A 25,670-nucleotide genomic window follows, 5' to 3' on the forward strand; every position below is an offset into this window, starting at 1 on the left:
AACTCTTTTAGTTTTTATATATTAGGTTTTGCAATCATTGGAAAAGGGGGGGGGAGGAGGGGCTGGGGATTTTTAACTGAGTGTTGACTTCCAAACCACAAGTCATTTCTTACAAACTAATATAGCCATTATGCATGTTTGATCAATCAATAACTTTACAATGATCTATGATTGTTAGGTAAGCTTTTTGGAAATGGGCAAAAAGTGGCTTTTTTTGGCTCAGGTAAATATCCCACCGCACGTTCACTTGAGAATTTAATGAGCGTTTGTTGTACTCCTTGAAAGTTTTGGATCATTAGGTCATTCACATCTTAAATAAGTTTCATGCATGCATATCAATTTTTAAAGCATGTTAAGATCAATTAGAAAACTCTTTCTTATAAAATTCGAAGCTATTAGGGGTTGTACTAGGGGAATTTCCCAAACATGGATAACAAAACTTTGGTGTTCATTTAGGGTGAATAAATTTTCTTTACTTACATTTATTGTAGTTTTCAATTTTTTGCGTACATAAATTCTTAAATTTTCATTTTGTTGCGATCTATTTGCCTTATCTTTTTGTTTACGAGAAAAAAAGGGAAAGTGAAAACTCAAGTTTGGATTTGAAATAAAAATTGAACATCTAAAATTGAAATGCACAAATGTAGAAATAGATAAATCCAAAAAGTCTCTATAATTTTTAGGGATTGTAAACTCTTTTACTTTTTATATATTAGGTTTTCCAATCATCGAAAAAGGGTGGGCGGGATTTTTTTAACTGAGTGTTGACTTCCAAACCATAAGTCATTTCATACAGAAAATATAGCTATTGTGCATGATTGATTGATCAATCACTTCACAATGATCTATGATTGTTAGGTCAGTTTTTTGTGAAAGGGCAAAGCCTGGCTTGTTTGGCTCAGGTAAATATCCCACCGCATGTTGACTTGATAATTTAATGAGCATTTCTTCATGAATGCATATCCATTTTTAAAACATGTTAGGATCAATTAGAAATCTCTTTCTTATAATATTCCAAGCTATTCATGGTTGTACTAGTGGAATTTCCCCAACACGGATAACAAAACTTATGTTTTCCTTTTTGGTGCGTGAAATTTTTTTCTTTACTTACATTCAATGTTGTTTTCAATTTGTTTCATACCTAAAATCTAAAATTTTCATTTCGTTGTGATCTATTTTCCTCATCTTTTTGTTTACGAAAAAAATGAGTGAATGAAAACTCAAGTTTGAATTATAAAAAAAAATTGACATCTAAAATTGAAATGCACAAACACGGAGAGAGATAAATCCAAAAAGTCTATGTAAGTTTTAGGGATTATAAAGTGTTTTAGTTTTTACATAATAGGTTTTGAAATCATCGGAAAAAAGGGGGGTTGGGGATTTTTAACAGAGTGTTGAGTTCCAAAACATAAGTCATTTCTTATAGAAAATATAACCGTAATGCATAATTGATCGATCAATCACTTTACAATGATCTATGATTATTACGTCAACTTTTTTTAAATGGGCAAAAAGTGGTTTGTTTGGTTCAAGTAAATATCCCACCGCACGTTCACTTGAGAATTTAATGAGCATTTGTTGTACTCCTTGAAAGTTTTTTATCATTAGGTCATTTGCATCTTCAACATGTTCCATGCATGCATATCTATTTTTAAAACATGTTAGGATTAATTAGAAATATCTTTTTAATAAAATATTAATCTATTTAGGGTTATATTAGTGGAATTTCCAAAACATTGATAACAAAATTTTGGTGTTCATTTCTGGTGTGTGAATAAATTTTCTTTACTTTCATATGTTATTGTTTTTAATTTTTTTCATACATAAATTTTAAAATTTTCATTTTGTTGTGATCTTTTTGCCTTATCTTTTATTTCACAAGAAAAAAGGGTGAGTGAAAACTCAAGTTTGGATTTGAAATAAAAATTGAACATCAAAAATTGAAATTCACAAATACAGACAGAGATAAATCCAAAAAGTCTTTGCAATTTTTAGGGACTGTAAACTCTTTTAGCTTTTATGTATTAGGTTCTGCAATCATTAGACAAGGGGAGAGGAGGGTGAGGGGGGGGGGGGGGGGGGTGTTGAGGGGATGGGCTGTAGATTTTTGGCTCGGGTAAATATCCCACCGCACGTTCACTTCAGAATTTAAAGCATTTGTTCAACTCCTTGAAAGCTTTGGATCATTAGGTCATTCGCATTTTCAACATGTTTCATGAATGCATATCCATTTTTAAAACATGTTAGGATCAATTAGAAATCTTTCTTATAAAATTCTAAGCTATTCGGGTTGGGGTTGTACTAGTGGAATTTCCCTAACATGGATAGCAAAATTTGGTGTTCATTCTGGTATGTGAATAAATTTTCATAACTAACATTTATTTATTTTTTCAATTTTTTGCATACATAAATTCTAAAATTTTTCATTTTTTTGTGATCTTTTTGCCTTATCTTTTTATTTACAAGAAAAAAAGCAAGAGTAAAAACTCAAGCTTGGATTTGAAAAAAAAGTTGAACATCTAAAATTGAAATGTACAAATGTTGAGAGATATAAATCCAAAAAGTCTCTATAATTTTTAGGTATTGTAAACTCTTTTACTTTTTATATATTAGGTTTTGCAATCATTGAAAATGGGTAGGTTAGGGTTTTTTATTTGAGTGTTGACTTCCAAACCATAAGTAATTTCTTACAAAAAAATATAGCTGTTATGCATGATTGATCGATCAATCACTTTACAATGATCAATGATTGTTAGATCAACTTTTTGTTAATGGTCGAAAATGTTTTTTTTTTGGCTCGGGTAAATATCCAACCACACGTTGACTTGAGATTTTAGTGAGCATTTGTTCTACTCCATGAAAGTTTTGAATCATTAGGTCATTTCCATCTTCAACATGTTTGATGAATGCGTTTCCATTTTTTGAACGAGTTAGGATCAATTAGAAATCTCTTTCTTATAAAATTCCAAGCTATTTGGGGTTGTACTAGTGGAATTTCCCAAACATGGATAACAAAACTTTGGTGTTCATTTCTGGTGCTTGAATAAATTTTCTTCACTTACTTTTATTTTTATTTTCAATTTTTACATACTTAAAATCTAAAATTTTCATTTTGTTCTGATCTATTTGCCTCATCTTTTTGTTTAAGAGAAGAAAGTACGAGTGAAAACTCAAGTTTGGATTTGAAAAAAAACTTAACATCTAAAAATTAAATGCACAAATGTAGAGAGTGATAAATCCAAAAAGTGTGTAATTTTTAGGGATTGTAAAGTGTTTTAGTTTTTATATATTATGTTTTGCAATCATAAAAAAAGGGGGGCTGGGGATTTTTAACTGAGTGTTGACTTCCAAAACATATGTCATTATTTTACAAAAAATAACCATTATGCATGATTGATCGTTCAATCACTTTACAATGATCTATGATTGTTAGGTCAACTTTTTGTAAATGGGCAAAAAATTGACTTGTTTGGCTCGGGTAAATATCCCACCGCACATTCACTAGAGAATTTAATGAGCATTTGTCGCACTCCTTGAATGTTTTGGATCATTTGGTCATTTGCATCTTAATTAGGTTTCATGCATGCATATCCATTTTTAAAACATGTTAGGATCAATGAGCATTTGTTGTACTCCTTGAAAGTTTTAGATCATTACATCATTTGCATCTTCAACATGGTTCATGCATGCATATCCTTTTTTTAAAACATGTTAGGATCAATTAGATATTTCTTTCTAATAAACTTCTAAGCTATTTGGAGTTGTATTGGTGGAATTTCTCAAACATTGATAACAAAACTTTGGTATTCATTTCTGGAGTGTGAATAAATTTTCTTTACTTTCAATTATTGTTGTTTTCAATTTTGTGAGTAAATTCTAAAATTTCTATTTTGTTTGGATCTGTTTGCCCTATCTTTTTGTTTATGAGAAAAAAGGAGAGTGAAACTCAATATTGGACTTGAAAACAAAATTGTTCATCCAAAATTGAAATGCACAAATGCAAAGAAAGATAATTCCAAAAAGTTTTTGTAATTTCTAGGGATTGTACACTCATTTAATTTTTATATATTAGGTTTTTCAATCATCGAAAAAGGGGAGGGAGGGGGGGGGGGGGGGGGGGGTGCTTGGGATTTTTAACTTAGTGTTGACTCCCAAACCGTAAGTCATTTCGTATAAAAAATATAGCCATTATGCATGATTGATCGATCAATCACTTTACAGTGATCGATGATTGTTTGGTCTATTTTTTGTAAATGGGGAAAAAGTTGCGTGTTGACTCAGGTAAATTTTGCACCGCTCGATCACTTGAGAATTTAATGAGCATTTGTTGTACTCCTTGAAAGTTTTGGATCATTAGGTCACTTGCATCTTCATTATGTTTCATGCACGCATATCCGTTTTTAAAACATGTTTGCATCAATTATAAATCTCATTTTTCTAAACTTCCATGCTATTAGGGATTGTACTAGTGGAATTTCCCAAAAAAGGATAACAAAACTTTGGTCTTCATTTCCAGTGCGTGAATAAATTTTATTTACTTACATTTATCGTTATTTTTAATTTTTTGCATACATAAATTCTAAAATTTTCATTTTGTTGTGATCTATTTGCCATATATTTTTGTTTACGAGAAAAAAGGGAGAGTGAAAACTCAAGTTTGGATTTGAAATAAAAATTCAACATCTAAAACGGAAATGGACAATTGTAGACAAATATAATTCCAAAATGTCTTTGTAATTTTTAGGGATTGTAAACTCTTTTATTAGCCGTTATGCATGATTGATCGGTCAATCACTTTACAATGAACTATGATTGTTAAGTCAGGTTTTTGTAAATAGGCAATCTGGCTTGTTTGGCTAGGGTAAATATCCCATCGCACATTCACTTAAGAATTTAATGAGCGTTTGTTGTAGTCCTTGAAAGTTTTGGATCATTAGGGCAGTCACTTCTTCAACTTGTTTAATGAATGCATATCCATTTTTAAATCATGTAAGGATCAATTAGAAATCTCTTTCCTATAAAATTCCAAGCTATTCGGGGTTTTACTAGTGAAATTTCCCAAACTTGGATAACGAAACTTTTGTGTTTATTTCTGGTGCGTGAATAAATTTTCTTTACTTACATTTATTGTTGTTTTCAATTTTTTGTGTACTTAAAATCTAAAATTTTTCATTTTGTTGCTATCTGTTTGCTTCATCTTTTTCATTATGATAAAAAGGGTGCGTGAAAACTAAAGTTTTGATTTGAAAAAAAATTGAACATCTAAAATTGAAATGCACAAATGTAGAGAGATACAATTCCTAAAAATCTCTATAATTTTTATGGATTGTAAACTCTTTTAGTTTTTATATATTAGGTTTAGCAATCGAAAAAAGGGGGGACTTGGAATTTTTCTTTGAGTGCTGACACCCAAACCATCTGTCATTTCTTATAGAAAATATAACCATTATGCATGATTGATCGATCAATCACTTTACAACGATCTATGATTATTAGGTAAGCTTTTTGTAAATGGGCAAAAAGTGGATTGTTTGGTTCGGGTAAATATCCCACCACACATTCACTTGAGAATTTAATTAGCATTTGTTGTACTACTTGAAAGTTTTTGATCATTAGGTAATTTGCCTTTTCAACATGTTTCTTGCAAGCATATCCATTTTTTAAAATATTAGAATTAATTTGAAATCTCTTTTTTATAAAACTCCAACCGATTAGGGGTTGTATTAGTGGAATTTCCCAAACATTGATAACAAAACTTTGGTGTTCTATAGTGGTGTGTGAATAAATTTTCTTTACTTACATTTATTGTTGTTTTCATTTTTTTTCACACATAAATTCTAAAATTTTCATTTTGTTGTGAACTATTTGCCTTATCTTTTTGTTTATAAGAAAAAAAGGGAGAGTGAAAACTCAATTTTTGATTTGAAATAAAGATTGAACATCTAAAATGGAAATGGCCAAAGGTAGAGAGATATAAGTCCAAAAAGTCTCTATAATTTATAGGGATTGTAAAATTTTTTTGTTTTTATAAATTATGTTTTGCAATCATAGGAAAAGGGGGCCAGGGATTTTTCTCTGAGTTTTGACACCCAAACCATGAGTTATTTCTTACAGAAAATGGAAATGGACAAATGTAGAGAGATATAATTCCTAAAAGTCCCTGTAATGTTTAAGGGATTGAAAACTCTTTTAGTTTTTATATATTAAGCTTTGCAATCAACAAAACGGGGAGGGGGGGAGGGGAGGGGTGCAGTGGGGTTGGGTGGGTTAGGGATTTTTCTCTAAGTGTTCATACCCAAATCATAAGTCATTTCTTACTGAAAACATAGCCGTTATGCATGAGTGATTGATCAATCACTTTACAATGTTCTATGATTGTAAGGTCAGCTTTTCGTAAATGGCCAAAAAGTGGCCATTTTGGCTCGGGTAAATATCCCACCGCACATTCGCTTGAGAATTTAATGAGAATTTGTTATACTCCTTGAAAGTTTTGGATCCTTACGTCATTTGCATCTTCAACATCGTTCATGCATGCATATCCATTTTTAAAACATGTGATGATCAATTAGAAATTTCTTTCTTATAAAATTCCATGCTATTTGGGGTTTTATTAGTGGGATTTCCCAAACATTGATAACAAAACTTTGGTGTTCATATCTGGTGTGTGAAGAAATTTTATTTACTTTCATTTATTGTTTTTTTCTATATTTTGCATAAGTAAATTCTAAATTTTTTCATTTTATTGTGATCTATTTGTCTTATCTTTTTCTTTTCAAGAAAAAAAGGGAGAGTGAAAACTCAAGTTTGGATTTGAAATAAAAATTGTACATTAAAATATAAATATATAAATGCACAAATTCATAGAAATATAAATCCAAAAATTCTCATCAAGTTTTATTGATTGTAAGCTCTTTTAGTTTTTATATATTAGGTTTTTCAATCATCAAAAAAGGGGGAGCGGTTGGAAATTTTTAACTGAGTGTTGACTCCCAAACCAAAAGTCATTTCTTACAGAAAATGTTGTCGTTACGCATTGATCGATCAAACACTTTGCAATGATCTATGATTGTTAGGTAAACTTTTTGTAAATGGGCAAAGTAGCTTGTTTGGCTGGGGTAAATATCCCACATCACGTCAACTTGAGAATTTAATGAGAATTTGTTGTACTCCTTGAAAGATTTGGATCATTAGGTCTTTTGCATCTTCAACGTGTTTCATGCGTGCATATCCTTTTTCCAAACATGTTAGGATCAACCTCTTTCTTATAAAATTCCAAGGTATTAGGGGTTGTATTAGTGGAATTTCCCAAACATTGATAACAAAACTTTGGTTGTCATTACTGTTGTGTGAATAAATTTTATTTACTTTCATTTATTGTTGTTTTTAATTTTTTGCTTACTTAAATTCCAAAATTTTCATTTTGTTATGATATGTTTGCCCTATCGTTTTGTTTACGTGAAAAAAGGGAGAGTGAATACTCAAGTTTGGTTTTGAAATAAAAATTGAACATCTAAAATTGAAATGCACAAATGGAGAGAGAGAGAGAGATAAATCAAAAAAGTCTTAGTAATTTTTAGGGATTGTAAACTCTTTTAGTTTTTATATATTAGGTTTTGCAATCATCGAAAAAGAGGGGTTGGGGATTTTAAACTGAGTGTTGACTTCCAAATGAAAAGTCATTCCTTACACAAAATATATTCATTATGCATGATTGATCTATCAATAACTTTACAATGATTTATGATTGTTGTGGGGGGAGGGGTTGGGTGGGATAGGGATTTTTCTCTGAGTGTTCATACCCAAACCATAAGTCATTTCTTACCGAAAACATAGCCATTATGCATGAGTGATTGATCAATCACTTTACAATGTTCTATGATTGTAAGGTCAGCTTTTTGTAAATGGGTAAAAAGTGGCCCTTTTGGCTCATGTAAATATCCCACCGCACATTCACTTGAGAATTTAATGAGAATTTGTTATACTCCTTAAAAGTTTTGGATCCTTACGTCATTTTCATCTTCAACATCGTTCATGCATGCATATCCATTTTTAAAACATGTTATGATCAATTAGAAATTTCTTTCTTATAAAATTCCATGCTATTTGGGGTTTTATTAGTGGGATTTCCCAAACATTGATAACAAAACTTTGGTGTTTATTTTTGGTGTGTGAAAAAATTTTATTTACTTTCATTTATTGTTGTTTTCAATTTTTTTTATAACTAAATTCTAAAATTTTTCATTTTGTTGTGATCTATTTGTCTTATCTTTTTCTTTTCAAGAAAAAAAGGGAGAGTGAAAACTCAAGTTTGGATTTGAAATAAAAATTGTACATTAAAATATAAATATATAAATGCACAAATTCATAGAAATATAAATCCAAAAATTCTCATCAAGTTTTATTGATTGTAAGCTCTTTTAGTTTTTATATATTAGGTTTTTCAATCATCGAAAAAGGGGGAGCTGTTGGAAATTTTTAACTGAGTGTTGACTCCCAAACCAAAAGTCATTTCTTACAGAAAATGTTGTCGTTACGCATTGATCGATCAAACACTTTGCAATGATCTATGATTGTTAGGTAAGCTTTTTGTAAATGGGCAAAGTAGCTTGTTTGGCTGGGGTAAATATCCCACAACACGTCCACTTGAGAATTTAATGAGCATTTGTTGTACTCCTTGAAAGATTTGGATCATTAGATCTTTTGCATCTTCAACATGTTTCATGCATGCATATCCTTTTTCCAAACATGTTAGGATCAATTAGAAACCTCTTTCTTATAAAATTCCAAGGTATTAGGGGTTGTATTAGTAGAATTTCCCAAACATTGATAACAAAACTTTGGTTGTCATTTCTGTTGTGTGAATAAATTTTATCTACTTTCATTTATTGTTGTTTTTAATTTTTTGCTTACATAAATTCCAAAATTTTCATTTTGTTATGATATGTTTGCCCTATCGTTTTGTATACGTGAAAAAAGGGAGAGTGAAAACTCAAGTTTGGTTTTGAAATAAAAATTGAACATCTAAAATTGAAATACACAAATGTAGAGAGAGAGAGACAAATCCAAAAAGTCTTAGTAATTTTTAGGGATTGTAAACTATTTTAGTTTTTATATATTAGGTTTTGTAATCATCGAAAAATGGGGGTTGGGGATTTAAAACTGAGTGTTGACTTCCAAACGAAAAGTCATTCCTTACAAAAAATATATTCATTACGCATGATTGATCTATCAATAACTTTACAATGATATATGATTGTTAGGTAAGCTTTTTTTAAATGGGCAAAAAGTGGCTTGTTCGGTTCAGGTAAATATCCTACCACACGTTCACTTGAAAATTTAATGAGCATTTGTTGTACTCCTTGAAAGTTTTAGATCATTAGGTAATTTGCATCTTCAATATGTTTCATGCATGCATATCCATTTTTAAAACATGTTAGGTTCAATTAGAAATCTCTTTCTTACAAAATTCCAAGCGGTTAGAGATTGTACTAGTGGAATTTCTCAAACATGGATAACAAAACTTTGGTGTTCATTTTTAGTGTGTGAATAAATTTTCTTTACTTCCTTTTATTGTTGTTTTCAATTTTTTGCATTCATAAATTCTAATATTTTTCATTTTGTTGTGATCTATTTGCCTTATCTTTTTGTTTACATGAAAAAAGGGAGAGTGTAAACTCAAGTTTGGATTTGAAGTACAAATTTAACATTTAAAATGGAAATGAAAAAATGCAGAGAGATATAATTTTGAAAAGTCTCTATAATTTTTATGGAGTGTAAACTTTTTTTGTTTTTATATATTAGGTTTTGTAATAATTGAAAAAGGGGGGCTAGAGATTTTTCTCTTAATGTTGACACCCAAACCATAGGTCATTTCTGACAGAAATATAGCCATGATACATGATTGATCGATCAATCACTTTACAATGATCTATGATTGTTTGCATAACTTTTTGTAAAGAGGCAAAAATTGGCTTGTTTGGCTTGGGTAAATATAAAACCGCACGTTCACTTGAGAGTTTAATGAACATTTGTGTTACTCCTTGAAAGTTTTGGATCATTAGGTCATTTGATTCTTAACCATGTTTCATGCAAGCATATCCATTTTTAAAATAGGTTGGGATCAATTAGAAATCTCTTTCATATAAAATTCCAAGCTATTAGGGGTTGTATTAGTGTAATTTCCCAAACATTGAAAACAAAACTTTGGTGTTCATTTCTGGTGCGTGGACAAATTTTCTTTCCTTTCATCTATATTTTTTTTAAATTTTTTGCATATGTAAATTCTAAATTTTCATTTCGTTGTGATCTATTTGTCTTATCTTTTTGTTTATGAGAAAAAAAATGGAGATTTTTAACTACATGTTGACTCATAAACGAAAAGTCATTTCTTACAAAAAAAAAGTACGTTATGCATGATTGATCGATCAATAACTTTAAAATGATCTATGATTGTTAGGTATACTTTTCTTTAATGGATAAAAACTGGCTTGTTTGGCAGGGGTAAATATCCCACCTCACCTTCACTTGAGAATTTAATGAGCATTTGTTGTACTCCTTGAAAGTTTTGGATCATTAGGTCATTTGCATCTTCAATATGTTTCATACATGCAGATCCATTTTTAAAAAATGTTAGGATCAATTAGAAATCTCTTTCTAATAAAATTCCAAGCTATTGGGGGTTGTACTAGTGGAATTTTCCAAACATGGATCACAAAACATTGGTGTTCATTTATGGTGCGTGAATAAATTTTCTTTACTTGCATTTTTTTTGTTTTCATTTTTTTTGCGTACATAAATTATAAAATTTTATTTTGTTTTGATCTATTTGCCTATTCTTTTTGTTTATGAGAAAAAAAAGGAGAGTGAAAACTCAAGTTTGGATTTAAAAAAAAAAATTGAACATCTAAAATTGAAATGCACAAATGCAGAGAGAGATAAATCCAAAAAGTCTCTATAATTTTTAGGGATTATAAAATATTTTCCTTTTAATATATTAGGTTTTGCAATCATTGAAAAATGGTGGGTTGGGGTTTTTTTTACTAAGTGTTTACTTCCAAACTGGAACTCATTTGTTACAAAAAATATAGCCATTATGCATGATTCATCGATCAATCACTTTACAACGATCTATAATTGTTAGGTCAGATTTTTATAAATGGGAAAAAAGTGGCTTGTTTGGCTCGGGTAAATATCCCACCGCATGTTCACTCGAGAATTTAATGAGCAATTGTTCCTTGAAGGTTTTGGATCATTAGGTCATTCGCCTCTTCAACATGTTTCATGATTGCATATCCATTTTAAAAACATGTTTGGATCAATTAGAAATCTCTTTCTTATAAAATTCCAAGCTATTCGGGGTTGTACTAGTGGAATTTTCCAAACATGGATAACAAAACTTTGTTGTGAATAAATTTTTTTTACTCACATTTATTGATTTTTTCAATTTTTTTCATACCTAAAATCTAAAATTTTCATTTTGTTGTGATTTATTTGTCTCATCTTTTTGTTTACGAGAAAAAAAGGTGAGTGAAAACTCAAGTTTGGATTTTAAAAAAAAATTGAACATCTACAATTTAAATCCACAAATGCAGAGAGAGAAAAATCTAAAAGGTCTCTGTAATTTTTAGGGATTGTAAAGTGTTTTAGTTTTGATATACTAGGTTTTGTAATTATCGAAAAAGGGGGGGACTGGGGATTTTAACTGAGTGTTGACTTTCGAAACATAAGTCATTTCTTACAGAAAATAAAATCGTTATGCATGATTGATCGATTAATCATTTTACAGTGATCTATGACCGTTAGGTTAGCTTTTTGAAAAAGGAAAAAAGTTGCTTGTTTGGCTCGGGTAAATATCCCATAGCACGTACACCTGAGAATTTAATGAGCATTTGTTATAGTCCATGAAAGTTTTGGATCATTAGGTCATTTGCATCATCAATATGTTTCATGCATGCATATCCACTTTTAAAACATGTTAGGATCAATTAGAAATCTTTTTCTTATAAAATTCCAAGCTATTAGGGGTTGTACAAGTGGAATTTTCCAAACATAGATAACAAAACTTTTGTGTTCATTTCTGGTGTGTGAATAAATTTTCTTTACTTACATTTATTATTGTTTTCAATTTTTTTTGCATATATAAATTCCAAAATTTTCCTTTTGTTGTGATCTTTTTGCCTTATCTTTTTGTTTACGAGAAAAAAAGGAGAGTGAAAACTCAAGTTTGGATTTGAAAAAAAAATTGAACTTCTAAAATTGAAATGCACAAATGCAGAGAGAAATAAATCCAAAAAGTCTCTATAATTTTTAGGGATTGTAAACTCTTTTACTTTTAATATATTAGGTTTTTCAATCATCAAAAAAGGGTGGGCTAGGGTTTTTTAACAGAGTGTTGACCTCCAAGCCAAAAGTCATTTCTTACAGAAAATATAGCCGCAATGCATGATTAATCGATCAATCTCTTTACAATGATCTATGATTGTTAAGTCAGATTTTTGTAAATGGGCACAAAGTGACTTGTTTGGCTTGGGTAAATCTCTCACCACATGTTCACTTGAGAATTTGATGAGCATTTGTTCCTAGAAAGATTTGGATCATTAGGTCATTCGCACCTTCAACATGTTTCATGAATGCATATCCATTTTTTAAAAATGTTAGGTTCAATTAGAAATCTCTTTCTTATAACATTCCAAACTCTTCGCAGTTGTACTAGTAGAATTTCCCAAACAAGGATAACAAAACTTTGGTGTTCATTTCAGGTACGTGAATAAATTTTCTTTACTCACATTTATTATTTTTTCAATTTTTTAGATACCTAAAATCTAATATTTTCATTGTGTTGTGATCTATTTGCCTCATCTTTTTGTTTACAAGAAAAAAGGGAGAGTGAAAACTACAGTTTGGATTTGAAAAAAAAATTGAACATCTAAAATTGAAAAGCACAAATGTAAAGAGAGATAAATCCAAAAAGCTTTTGTAATTTTTAGGGATTGTAAAGTGTTTTAGATTTTATATACTAGGTTTTTTAATTATCGGAAAGGGGGGACTAGGGATTTTTAACTGATTATTGACTTCCAAAAAATAAGTCATTTCTTATAGAAAATATAACCGTTATACATGATTGATCGATCAATCACTTTACAATGATCTACGATTGTTAAGTCAACTTTTTGTAAATGGGCAAAAAGTGGTTTGTTTGTCTTGGGTAAATATCCCATAGCACGTTCACTCGAGAATTTAATGAACATTTATTGTACTCTTTGAAATTTTTGGATTATCAGGTCATTTGCATCTTCAACTTGTTTCATGCATGCATATCCATTTTTAAAACATGTTCGGACCAATTAGAAATTTCTTTCTTATAAAATTCCAAGCTATTCGGGGTTGTACTAGTGCAATTTCCCTAACATGGATAGCAAAACTTTGGTGTTCATTTCAGGTGCGTGAATAAATTTTCTTTACTTAAATTTATTCTGGTTTTCAATTTTTTGCATTCCTAAAATCTAAAATTTTCATTTTGTTGTGATCTCTTTGCCTCATCTTTTTGTTTACGAGAAAAAAGGGAGAGTGAAAACTAGTGTTTGGATTTGAAAAAAAATTGAACATCAAAAATTGAAATGCACAAATGCAGAAAGAGATAAATCCAAAAAGCCTCTATAATTTTTAGGGGTTGTAAATTTTAATTTTTATATATTAGGTTTTGGAATCATTGGAAAAGGTGGGGTTTGGGTTTTTTAACTTACTGTTGACTCCCAAACCATAAGTCATTTCTAACAGAAAATATTGCCGTTTCACATGAATTATAAGTGAATCAATTTACAATGATCAGGTTTTTTGTAAATGGATAAAAAGTGGCTTGTTTGGCTAGGGTAAATATTCCACCGCACATTCACTAGAATATTTAATGAGCGTTTGTAGTAGTCCTTGAAAGTTTTTTATTAGTAGGTCATTCACATCTTCAACATGTTTCTGGAATGCATATCCATTTTTAAAACATGATAGGATCAATTAAAAATCTCTTTCTTATAAAATTCCAAGCTATTCGGGGTTGTACTAGTGGAATTTCCCAAACAAGGATTACAAAACTTTTGAGTTCATTTATGGTGCATGAATAAATTTTCTTTACTTAGATTTATTGTTGTTTCCAAGTGTTTGCATACCTAAAATCTAAAATTTCCAATTTTTTGTGATCTATTTGCTTCGTCTTTTTGTTTACAAGAAAAAAGGGAGAGTGAAAACTCATGTTTGGATTTGAAAAAAAAAATGAACATCTAAAATGCACAAATGCAGAGAAATATAATTCCAAAAAGTCTCTGTAATTTTTAGCGATTATAAACACTTTTAGATTTTATATATATTAGGTTTTGCAATTGGAAAAAGGGGGGCTAGGGATTTTTCTCTGCATGTTGACACCCAAACCATCAGTCATTTCTTACAAAAAGTATAACCATAATGCAAGAGTGATCGATCAATCACTTTACGGAGATCTATGATTGTTAGGTCAGCTTTATTAAATGGGCAAAAAATGGCTTGTTTGGCAAAGCAAAGAAAAAAAAGAAATGCGAAGTATAGAAAGAAAGGTGAAATATAGAAAGAAAATGAGAAATAAAGAAGGAAATAGGCGAAACATAGAAACAAAGGCAAAGCAAAGAAAAAAAAAGTGAAATTTAGAAAGAAAAATTGAAATAAATAAAGAAAAGGCAAAATATAAAAAGAAAAGTGGAAATATAGAAATAAAGGGCAAAATATAGCAAGAAGAGGTGATATATAGAAAGATAAGGCGAAATATAGAAAGAAAGACAAAACAAAGAAAGAAAAGGCGAAATATAGAAAGAAAGATGAAATGTAGAATGAAAGAAGAAAAATAGAAAGAAAAACAAAATGTAGAAAGACCGACAAAAAAATAGAAACAAAGGTGAAATTTTGAAAGAAAAGGCGAAATAGAGAAAGAAAGATGAAATATAGAAGGAAAATAAAATATAGAAAGAAATGTAAAATAAAGTAAGAAGTGGAGAAATATAGAGAGAAAAGGCGAAACATAGAAATAAAGTCAAAACTTAGAAAGAATAGACGAAATTTATAAAGAAAAAGTGAAATGTAGAAAGAAAAGAAGAAATATAGCATGAAAGGGCGAAATATAGAAAGAAAATGTGAAATTTATAAAAAAAAGTGAAATGAAGAAAGACAGGCGAAATATAGAAAGAAAAGGACAAATTGTAGGTGGAAAAGGCGAAACATAGAAAGAAAGACAAAACAAAGAATGAAAAAGTTAAATTTAGAAAGAAAAGGTGAAATAACGAAATAAAAGGTAAAATATGGAATGAAAAGTTGCAATATAGAAAGAAAAGATGAAATATAGAAAAAAGTGAAATATAGAAAGAAAAAGAGAAATATGGAAAGAAAATACAAAATAGAGAAAGAAAGATGAAATATATAAACTAAAATGAAATATTGAAAGAAAAAGTAAAATATAGAAATAAAGAAGAAATATAGAAAGAAAGACGAAATATAGAAAAAAGGTGAAATAAAAAAAGAAAAGAAGAAATTTAGAAAGAAACACAAAATATAGAAAGAAAGGCGAAATATAGAAATAAAATGTGAATTATACAAAGAAAGACGAAATAATAAAAGAAAGACGAAATAATAAAAGAACGACGAAATATAAGAAGAAAGATGAACTACAAAATGAAAGATGGAATATAGAACGAAAGAAGAAGTATAGAAAGAAAAACAAAATATTAAAAAATAGAAAGAAAGGCGAAATATAGAAAGAAAGACGAAACATAGATAGAAAAAGATAAATTTAGAAAGAAAAGGAAAAATATAGAAAGAAAAATCAAAATATAGAAAAAAAGGAGAAATATCGAAAGACCAGTGAAATATAGAAAGAAATGGTGAAATTATAAAGAAAACGCAAAATATAGGAAGAGAAGGTGAAATATAGAAAGATAAGGTGAAATATAGAAAGAAAAAGAGAAATATAGAAAGAAAAGCGAAATATAGAAAGAAAGATGAATTATAGAAAGAATGACGAAATATAGAAAGAAAGACAAAATACTGAAAGAAAGACAAAATATAGAAAGAAAGACAAAAAATAGAAGGAAAGGCGAGCTATAGAAAGAAAGGTGAAATATAGAAAGAAAATGAGAAATAAAGAAAGAAATAGGCGAAACATAGAAACAAAGGCAAAGCAAAGAAAGAAAAAGTGAAATTTAGAAAGAAAATTTTAAATAAATAAAGAAAAGGTGAATTATATAAAGAAAAGTGGAAATATAGAAATAATGGGAAAAATATAGAAAGAAGAGGTGATATATCGAAAGATAAGGCGAAATATAGAAATAAAGACGAAACAAAGAAAGAAAAGGCAAAATATAGAAAGAAAAGGTGAAATATAGAAAGAAAGATGAAATGTAGAATGAAAGAAGAAAAATAGAAAGAAAGAAAAAATATAGAAAGAACGACAAAAATAGAAACAAAGGTGAAATTTGGAAAGAAAAGGCGAAATATAGAAAGAAAGACAAAATATAGAAGGAAAATAAAATATAGAAAGAAAAGTGAAATATAGTAAGAAATGGGGAAATATAGAGAGAAAATGCGAAATATAGAAATAAAGTCAAAACTTAGAAAGAATAGGCGAAATTTAGAAATAAAAAGTGAAATGTAGAAAGATAAGGAGAAATATAGCAAGAAAAGGCGAAATATAGAAAGAAAAGGAGAAATGTAGATGGAAAAGGTGAAACATGGAAATAAAGATAAAACAAAGAAAGAAAAAGTTAAGTTTAGAAATAAAAGGTGAAATAAAGAAATAAAAGGCAAAATATAGAAAGAAAAGCGGCAATATAGAAAGAAAAGACAAAATATAGAAAAGAAGTCAAATATAGAAAGAAAAAGAGAAATATGGAAAGAAACTACAAAATATAGAAAGCATGACGAAATATATAAAATAAAATAAAATATTGAAATAAAATGTAATATATAGAAATAAAGAGGAAATATAGAAAGAAAGACGAATTATAGAAACAAAGGCGAAATACAAAAAAAATACAAAGAAAGGTAAAATATAGAAAAAAGGCGAAATACAAAAAGAAAAGAAATTTTTTAGAAAGAAACACAAAATATAGAAAGAAAGGAGAAATACAGAAAGAAAATGCGAATTTTACAAAGAAAGACGAAATTCAGAAAGAATGTTGAAATATAAGAAGAAAGACGAACTACAAAATGAAAGACGAAATATAGAAAGAAAGATGAAATGTAGAAAGAAAAACAAAATAAATAAAGAAAAATGAAAAAAATAGAAAGAAAAACGAAATATAGAAAGAAAGGCGAAACATAGATAGAAAAAGAGAAATGTAGAAAGAAAAGGAAAAATATAGAAAGAAAAGGAAAAATATAGAAAGAAAATGTAACATATAGAAAGAAAAGCAAACTATTGAAAAAAAGGCGAAATATCAAAAGACCAGTGAAATATAGAAAGAAAGATAGAATATAGAAAGAAATGGTGAATTATATAAAGAAAAGGCAAAATATAGAAAGAGAAAAAGTCTCTCATTCTAAGAGATAGGAACCCTATTCACACCAGAGTAAGAGATATCCAAAACGACAGTCTCATCAAAAGATTCGTTATGAACCTAGGAGACCTCCTCGTCAGAGACCACGTCCTAGAAGGAATCCTCCAGACACAAAGAAAATTGTCTGTTATAAATGTGGTAAATTAGGCCACTATTCAAATAGATGCAAAACCAAAGAGAAACTTAACCAATTTCAGATTGATGTAGGATTAAGAATTCAGTTGGCTAAAATTCTCTTAGGGTTTAGGGTTTAGGGTTTAGCTTACCCCCGCTGTAATTGGTATCAGAGCCATGGAAGGCTAAACAGTGAATATCCAGGTATGGAGTAAGCTATTAGAATTTTTTTTATATCTTAATCATCAGGAGAGTTAACTTACTTCGCAATGATTTTACTATTCATCATTGTTCTTGTTAAGATATGGGACGTCACCCAAGTCGCGTTGAGTCAAGGCCGTGTAGCCGGGGAAGGCGTTGAAGGCCGCTATACTCATAAGTCGTTGACAGACGTGTATTTGATCAAGAAGATGATGAATAGTAAATTAATTATGATATTCTGAACAATAGTTTACTTCGTTCATGATTACCAAATAATCAGTTTATAATATGTTTACTTCATACTAGGATATTCCTCCTTCTTGTTTTCTTTTACCACTCTAGTTGTAGTGTAGTGTAATTTTAGTTTACTTACAATTAAGTTTAATTTTGTTTTAATTTTTAATTTGTCAAAAAATGGCATCCAGTAGTAGGATTACTGGATCAGTAAAGAATGCATCTCTTGTTGAATATAAAGTTCAACAACAATTAAATGATTGGACGATTCCGTCCATTAAACCAACTTCAATTTACAAGAAAGGAACTTTCACCCTTTCTAGTACCATGGGAATTAAAACCATGGAACAAACCATTAATCTTGAAAATCAAGATTCAACTCTTAAATTATTAGAGTTAACAGATCTCAACAAGTATCTTGCAGATACTGAGAAAAAATATATGCATATTGGGTGCATACAGATTGGGTTCAAACCCTTGACCTTCTTAGGGATGAACACATGTTTACAGGCCATTCTCCGAGATGGTCGTTGTTTAGATTGGAAACCCTCAATAATGGGTATAGTAGAAACGAGTCTCAGTAGGGGACCCGTTTATTTTAATGTCCATCCAAACCTCACCCTATCTTTAACAGATAGGAATATGTTAGAATCACTCCAGTAGAGGATTCTAACACAGGGATATAATTCATTCCTGGAACTGAAACCATTGCAGTCATTGCAAGGATTCATTTCAAAATTATGAATACCTTAGTCCCTAAGGTATTACACTTACCAGATCAGGGTAAGACTGTATTGATCAAGACAGATCTCATGAGTGCAAATGTTGCCACTCCAAGGATGATCAATTGGGAGGAAATTCATTTCCTAGCCAACTGGACCATTCCCCAGGCTGTTCCTCCACAACTCCTGATTAATTAGGATATTGATCAAGTTCTTCAATCCATCGATGGAGACATGGTTATAAATTTTAAATCCAAGACTCCCTACCGAGTCTCTTTACCACTATCATCCAGGTTCTCTGATGTAGGCCAGACCTCACGCCTACAAGAGGCGGATGAAAAACAATCCTTTAAGGATGATTCCTCTTTGAAAGGAATCCAAATACTAGACACCCAAATTCCTCATGGTGTCTATACCGAAAGGGAGCATGATCGCACTTCTCCCACTCCTAGTGAAATGACTGGTTTCAATATGTGATTATGATTTACACACCTCATCAGATTGATCTCTAGGATACCCCTCCATTTGTGGTGGACCGTGCAGCCATTAAAGCTGAATTCTTTCACCCCAACAATTTAGGTTTCCAACGATGGTTTTATGCAACCTATGAGGAAGCTGAACGCATGGAATTCTCAAAGGACTTTTATCTTTATTTGGAAACATATAGAGGAATTATGTCTTTTGTTGATTGGTTTATGCGTTTTAGATTGAAGCAAGCGGAGAAATGACCATTACTTTCTTCCACAGATTCCACTCTTTGAACCCTAACGAAAGAATGGCAGCTTCAATCTGGTACAACAATTAGATCAGTACATCCTCCAACTGATCCGATAAAACTTGAATTTCCAAGCCCCTCAGACAAATCACCTGAGTATATTGAGGCAATTGCTTTCGTCAATCTTGACGCCAATCTGAATGACATGGCCCAAATCAGGAGACAAAACAATTTTACCAATTTATTAGTTCAACTTTTTTTAAATGGGCAAAAAGTGGATAGTTTTGCTATGGTAAATATCCCAACGCACGTTTACTTGAGAATTTAATGAGCATTTGTTGTACTCCTTGAAAGTTTTATATCATTAGGTCATTTTCATCTGCAACACGTTTCATGCATGCATATCCATTTTTAAAACATGTTAGGATCAATTAGAAATCTCTTTCTTACAAAATTCCAAGGTATTAGGGGTTGTATTAGTGGAATTTCCTAAACTTTGATAACAAAACTTTGGTGTCCTTTGGTGGTGTGTTAATAAATTTTCTCGACTTACTTTTATTGTTGTTTTCAATTTTTTGCATACATAAATTCTAAAATTTTCATTTTGTTGTGATCTTTTGTGTTTTTTTTCTTTATGAGAAATAAGGGAATGTGAAAACTCAAATTTGGATTTGGAATAAAAATTGAACATATAAAATTGAAATGCACAAATGAAGAGCTCTGTAATGCAAAAAGTCAATGTAATTTTTAGGGTGTGTAAACTCTTTTAGTTTTTATATATTAGATTTTAGAATCATTGGAAAAGGGGTGGGGGGGGGGGGGGGGGGGGGGGGGGTGGGCATAAGTTATTTTTAAAAAAAATTATAGTCGTTACGCATGATTGATCGATTATTCACTTTACAATGATCTATGATTATTAGTTCAACTTTTTTTAATAGACAAAAAGTGGATTGTTTTGCATAGGTAAATATCCCATCGTACATTCATTTGAGAATTTAATGAGCATTTGTTGTACTCTTTGAAATTTTTGTATCATTAAGTCATTTTCATCTTCAATATGTTTCATGCATGCATATCCATTTTTAAAACATGTTTGGATCAATTAGAAATCTTTTTCTTAAAAAATTCAGAGGTAGTAGGGGTTGTACTAGTGGAATTTCCATAATATTGATAACTGTTGAATTTAGGATCCCATGAATAATACCTTGAGCAAGGGGAGAGAGAAAGAAAAAAAGGAAAAAGAGAAGAGCTCTTGTGTAGAGAAAGAAGAGAAGGAAAATAAAAGAGAGTAGAGAGAGAACACTTCACACGAGAAAGAAGAAAAAAATAAGAAACTTGCTTGATGAATTCCGAGTTACAATCACCTCTATTTATAGTTGAGAAGGTGATAAAATCCATGTACAAGTAATTTTAGGACTCCTAATCATTCCAACTTGAATTCTCCAAGATAAGCCTATCATGATAAGATTAAATTATCTATTTAAGAGACTACCTTAACTCAAATTATAACTCTTATTTGATCACTTGAAACAAGATAGAAGCCACCTCATGATCTTATCTATGTGGATCCCACATGATCTTCCATCTCATGTTGATAGAGATACCAGCTCATGGTATCTTTGCAGGTCCCACTTGATCTTCAAATCTTCTAGTTAATTCCAGCACATGTTCCTTATCTCTTAGCTAGAGCCACTTTGTATGAAGACTCTTGTTGACACCTCTCGAGCTCATGGTGGGTCCCACCAACTTTTGTAGCCATGGTGGGTCTCACATTGTAACACTCCCCCTCAAGCTGGGGGTGAGAAAACATCATAGATGCCCAGCTTGCTACAAATGTTGGACAAATGTTTGTGACTAACTGGTTTAGTGAGAATGTCTGCAACCTGGTTGTGTGAAGATGCATGCTAGAGACATAAGATGCCGGTAGTGAATTTTTCTCGTATGAAGTGACAATCTATTTCTATATGCTTTGTTCTCTCATGGAAGACTGGATTTGATGTGATGTGAATTGCAACCTGATTATCGCAATATAGATTCATAGGAGCTTCTTTGTAAAAACCCAGTTCAGTTAGGAGAGATCTGATCCATAGGAGTTCACTGACTATGTGTGCCATGGCTCTGTACTCTGCTTTTGCACTAGACCTTGCAACTACTTTATGTTTCTTGCTCCTCCATCTAACCAAGTTTCCTCCAACCATCGTACAATATCCCAAAGTTGATTTTCTGTCATCCGGGATCCGTCCCAGTCTGCATATGAAAATCCTTTGATGTTGAAGTGTCCATGATTTTAATAGAGGAGCCCTCTTCCTAGTGCTCCTTTCAGATTTCGTAATATCCATTGTAGTGCTTGCCACTGACTGAGTTGTGGTTTGTGCATATATTGATATACCACAGTGACTGCATATGAAAATTTTGCCCTCGTTACACTGAGATAAATAAGTCTTCCTACCAATCTTTGATATTTTTCGACATCAACTTCTTCTCTAGTACTTGCACATAATTTTGTATTCGAGTCCATAGGAGTTTCTACTGGTCTACATCTTAGCATTCCGGTCTCCTTCAGTAGGTAAGGGACATACTTTCTTTTGACATAATATAATTCCATGCTAGATTATAGTACTTCAATACCCAAAAAAAATTTGAGCAGTCTGAGATCCTTTGTCTTGAATTCAGTACATGTCCTTTCTTTTGTCTTTTGGATGCCCTTGGGATTCCTGCCAGTTATAATAATGTCTTCAACATAGACTGCTAGAATTACCTTGCCATTCTGGTGTGTCTTTAATAATGACAGAGTGATCTCCTGAGCATCTATGAAACCCGGCCCTTATGATTGCTTGGCTAAAAGTTTCAAACTATGCACGAGGAGACTGTTTGAGACCATAAATAGATTTTATTAGTCGACATACGGACTCCCCCTCAACCACATATCCAGGTGGTTGCTGCATATAAATTTCCTCCTTTATATACCCATTATGAAAAACATTTTTTACATTAAATTGATAGACCTACCAAGAAGAGTTAGCCACCAGAGATAATAACAAATGTACCGAGTTTAATTTAGCCACTGGAGAGAAGGTTTATTCATAATCAATGCCATAACATTATGTATAGACTTTAGCATCAAGGCAAGCTTTCAACCTAGCCATGAACCCATCCGGATTGTGTTTCACTGTATATATGCATTTACAACCGACAGGTTTGTTATCTGAAGGAAGGGGCACTAGAGCCCATGTCTGATTTTCATCAAGAGCCTGTATTTCTTCATCCATAGCCGCCTTCCACCCTGGATGTTTGAGAGCCTTCTGATAGGATTGTGGTATAGGTACGGGGGAAATAGCCGATAGAAATTGACAACAAACAAGTGATAGACGATGATGAGACACAAAGTTTGTTATGGGATGAGAAATAGAAGGCATGGTGCATGATCTAGGATCTTTCCTAACAACAATAGGACGAGTATCATCTTTTGGACAGAAAATAACCAGAGAAGATGGACTTACCACGGTAGGATCCGACAACTCAGCTGGTGTGGTGTCAGCCAATGTTTAAGGGAGCTGAATAGTTTCTACAACACGGGGCACAATCGGTCGAGGAGAACCTGGTACAAAAAATGAAGCTGGAGGAGCATTTGTGGAGTGTGAATAAATTTTCTTTACTTAAATTTTTTATTTTTTAAAATTTTTTGCAAACATTTGCTCTAAAATTTTCATTTTGTTGTGATCTAGTTGCATTATTTTTTTATTTACTCGATAAAAGGAAAAGTGAAAACCCAAGTTTTGATTTAAGAAAAAAATATACATCGAAAGTGTAAATGCACAAGTGTAGAGAGATAATTCCAAAAAGTGTCTGTAACTTTTAAGGGATTGAAAAATATTTCTTGTTTTTATATATCAGGGTTTGTAATCATCGGGAAACAAAGGGGAAGGCGGGAGAATTTTTAGCTGAGTGTTGACTCCCAATCCATCAGTCATTTCTTACAAAAATATAGTCCGTTACACATGATTGACCAATAAATCACTCTACAATCATCTATGATTGTTAGGTCAGATTTTTAGTAAATGGGCAAAATAATGGCTTGTTTGACTCGGGTAAATATCCCACCGCACGTTCACTTGAGAATGTAATGAGGTTTGGATCCATAGGTCATTTGAATCTTTAACATGTTTCAAACATGCATATTCATATTTAAGACGTGTAGGATCAATTAGAAATCTCTTTCTTATAAAATTCCAAGCTATTAGGGTTGAACTAGTGGAATTTCCCAAACTTGGATATCAAAACTTTGGTGTTAATTTGTGGTGTGTGAATAAATTTTCTTTACTTACATTTGTTGTTGTTTTAAGTTTTTTTGCAGACATAAACTCTAAAATTTTCATTTTGTTGTGATCTATTTTCCTATCTTTTTCTTTACGAGTTAAGGGAAAAGTGAAAACTCTGTTTTGATTTGAGAAAAAAGTATACATCTAAATTGTAAATGCACAAGTGTAGAGAGAGATAATTCCAAAAATTTTTTGGGGATCGTAAACTGTTTTTAGTTATTATATATTATGTTTTGTAATCATACGGAAAAGGGGGGAGGCGGGGGAATTTTTAACTAAGTGTTGATTCGCAATCCATAAGTCATTTCTAACAAAAATATTGACCGTTATGCATGATTGACCCATAAATCACTTTACAATCATCTATGATTGTTTGGTCAGCTTTTTTGTAAATGGGTAAAATAATGGCTTGTTTGACTCGGGTAAATATCCCACCGCACATTCACTTGAGAATTTAAAGAGTTTTGGATCCATTGGTCGTTTGAATTTTTAACATGTTTCAAACATGCATATCTATATTTAAAACATGTGTAGGATCAATTAGAAATCTCTTTCTTATTAAATTCCTAGCTATTAGGTTTGAACATGTGGAATTTTCCAAACTTGGATATCAAAAATTTTGTGTTCATTTGTGGTGTGTGTATAAATTTTCTTTACTTACATTTGTTGTTGTTTTAAATTTTTTGCATACATAAACTCTAAAATTTTCATTTTATTGTGATCTGTTTACTTTCTCTTTTTGTTTAGGAGATAAAAGGAAAAGTGAAAATTCAAGTTTTGATTTAAGAAAAAAGTATACAACTAAAATGGAAATGCAAAAATGTTGAGAGAGATAATTCAAAAAAGTGTATGTAATTTTTAAGGATTGTAAACTCTTTCCAGTTTTAATATATTTAGTTTTGCAATTGTTGGGATAAGGGGGAGGACGGTGAATTTTAAACTGAGTGTTGACACCCAATCCATAAGTCATTTCTTACAAAAATATAGCACGTTACGCATGATTGACCTGTAAATCACTTTACAATCATCTATGATTGTTAGGACAACTTTTTCATAATTGGGCAAAATAATGGCTTGTTTGACTCGGGTAAATCCCACCCCACGTTCACTTGAGAATTTAATGAGGTTTGGATCCATAGGTCATTTGCATCTGTAACATGTTTCAAGCATGCATATCCATATTTAAAACATGTGTAGGATCGATTAGAAATCTCTTTCTTATAAAATTCCAAGCTATTAGGGTTGAAGTAGTGGAATTTCGCAAGCTTGGTTATCAAAAGTTTGTGTTCTTTTGTTGTGTGTGAATAAATTTTCTTTACTTACATTTGTTTTTGTTTTAAATTATTTACATACAAAAACTCTAAAATTTTCATTTTGTTATAATCTATCTGCCTTATCATTTTTTATGGGATAATGGGAAAAGTGAAAACTCAAGTTTTGATTTAAGAAAAAAGTATACTTCTAAAATGGAAATTCACAAATGTAGAGTGAGATAATTCCAAAAAGTGTCTATAATTTTTAGGGATTGCACACTCTTTCTAGTTTTATGTATTAGATTTAGCAATCGTTGGGAAAAGGGGGTGGCAGGGGAATTTTTAACTAAGTGTTGACTCCCAATCCATACGTCATTTCTTACAAAAATATAGTCCGTTACACATGAATGACCGATAAATCACTTTACAATCATCTATGATTGTTAGGTCAACATTTTTATAAATGGGCAAAATAATGGCTTGTTTGACTCGGGTAAATATCCCACCTCACATTCACTTGAGAATTTAATGAGGTTTGGATCCAT

Source organism: Aristolochia californica, unplaced genomic scaffold (assembly GCF_029961685.1).
Source record: "Aristolochia californica isolate CCGP_79_NKW_82.1479 unplaced genomic scaffold, dmAriCali1.0.hap1 SCAF_7, whole genome shotgun sequence".
NCBI lineage: Eukaryota > Viridiplantae > Streptophyta > Magnoliopsida > Piperales > Aristolochiaceae > Aristolochia > Aristolochia californica.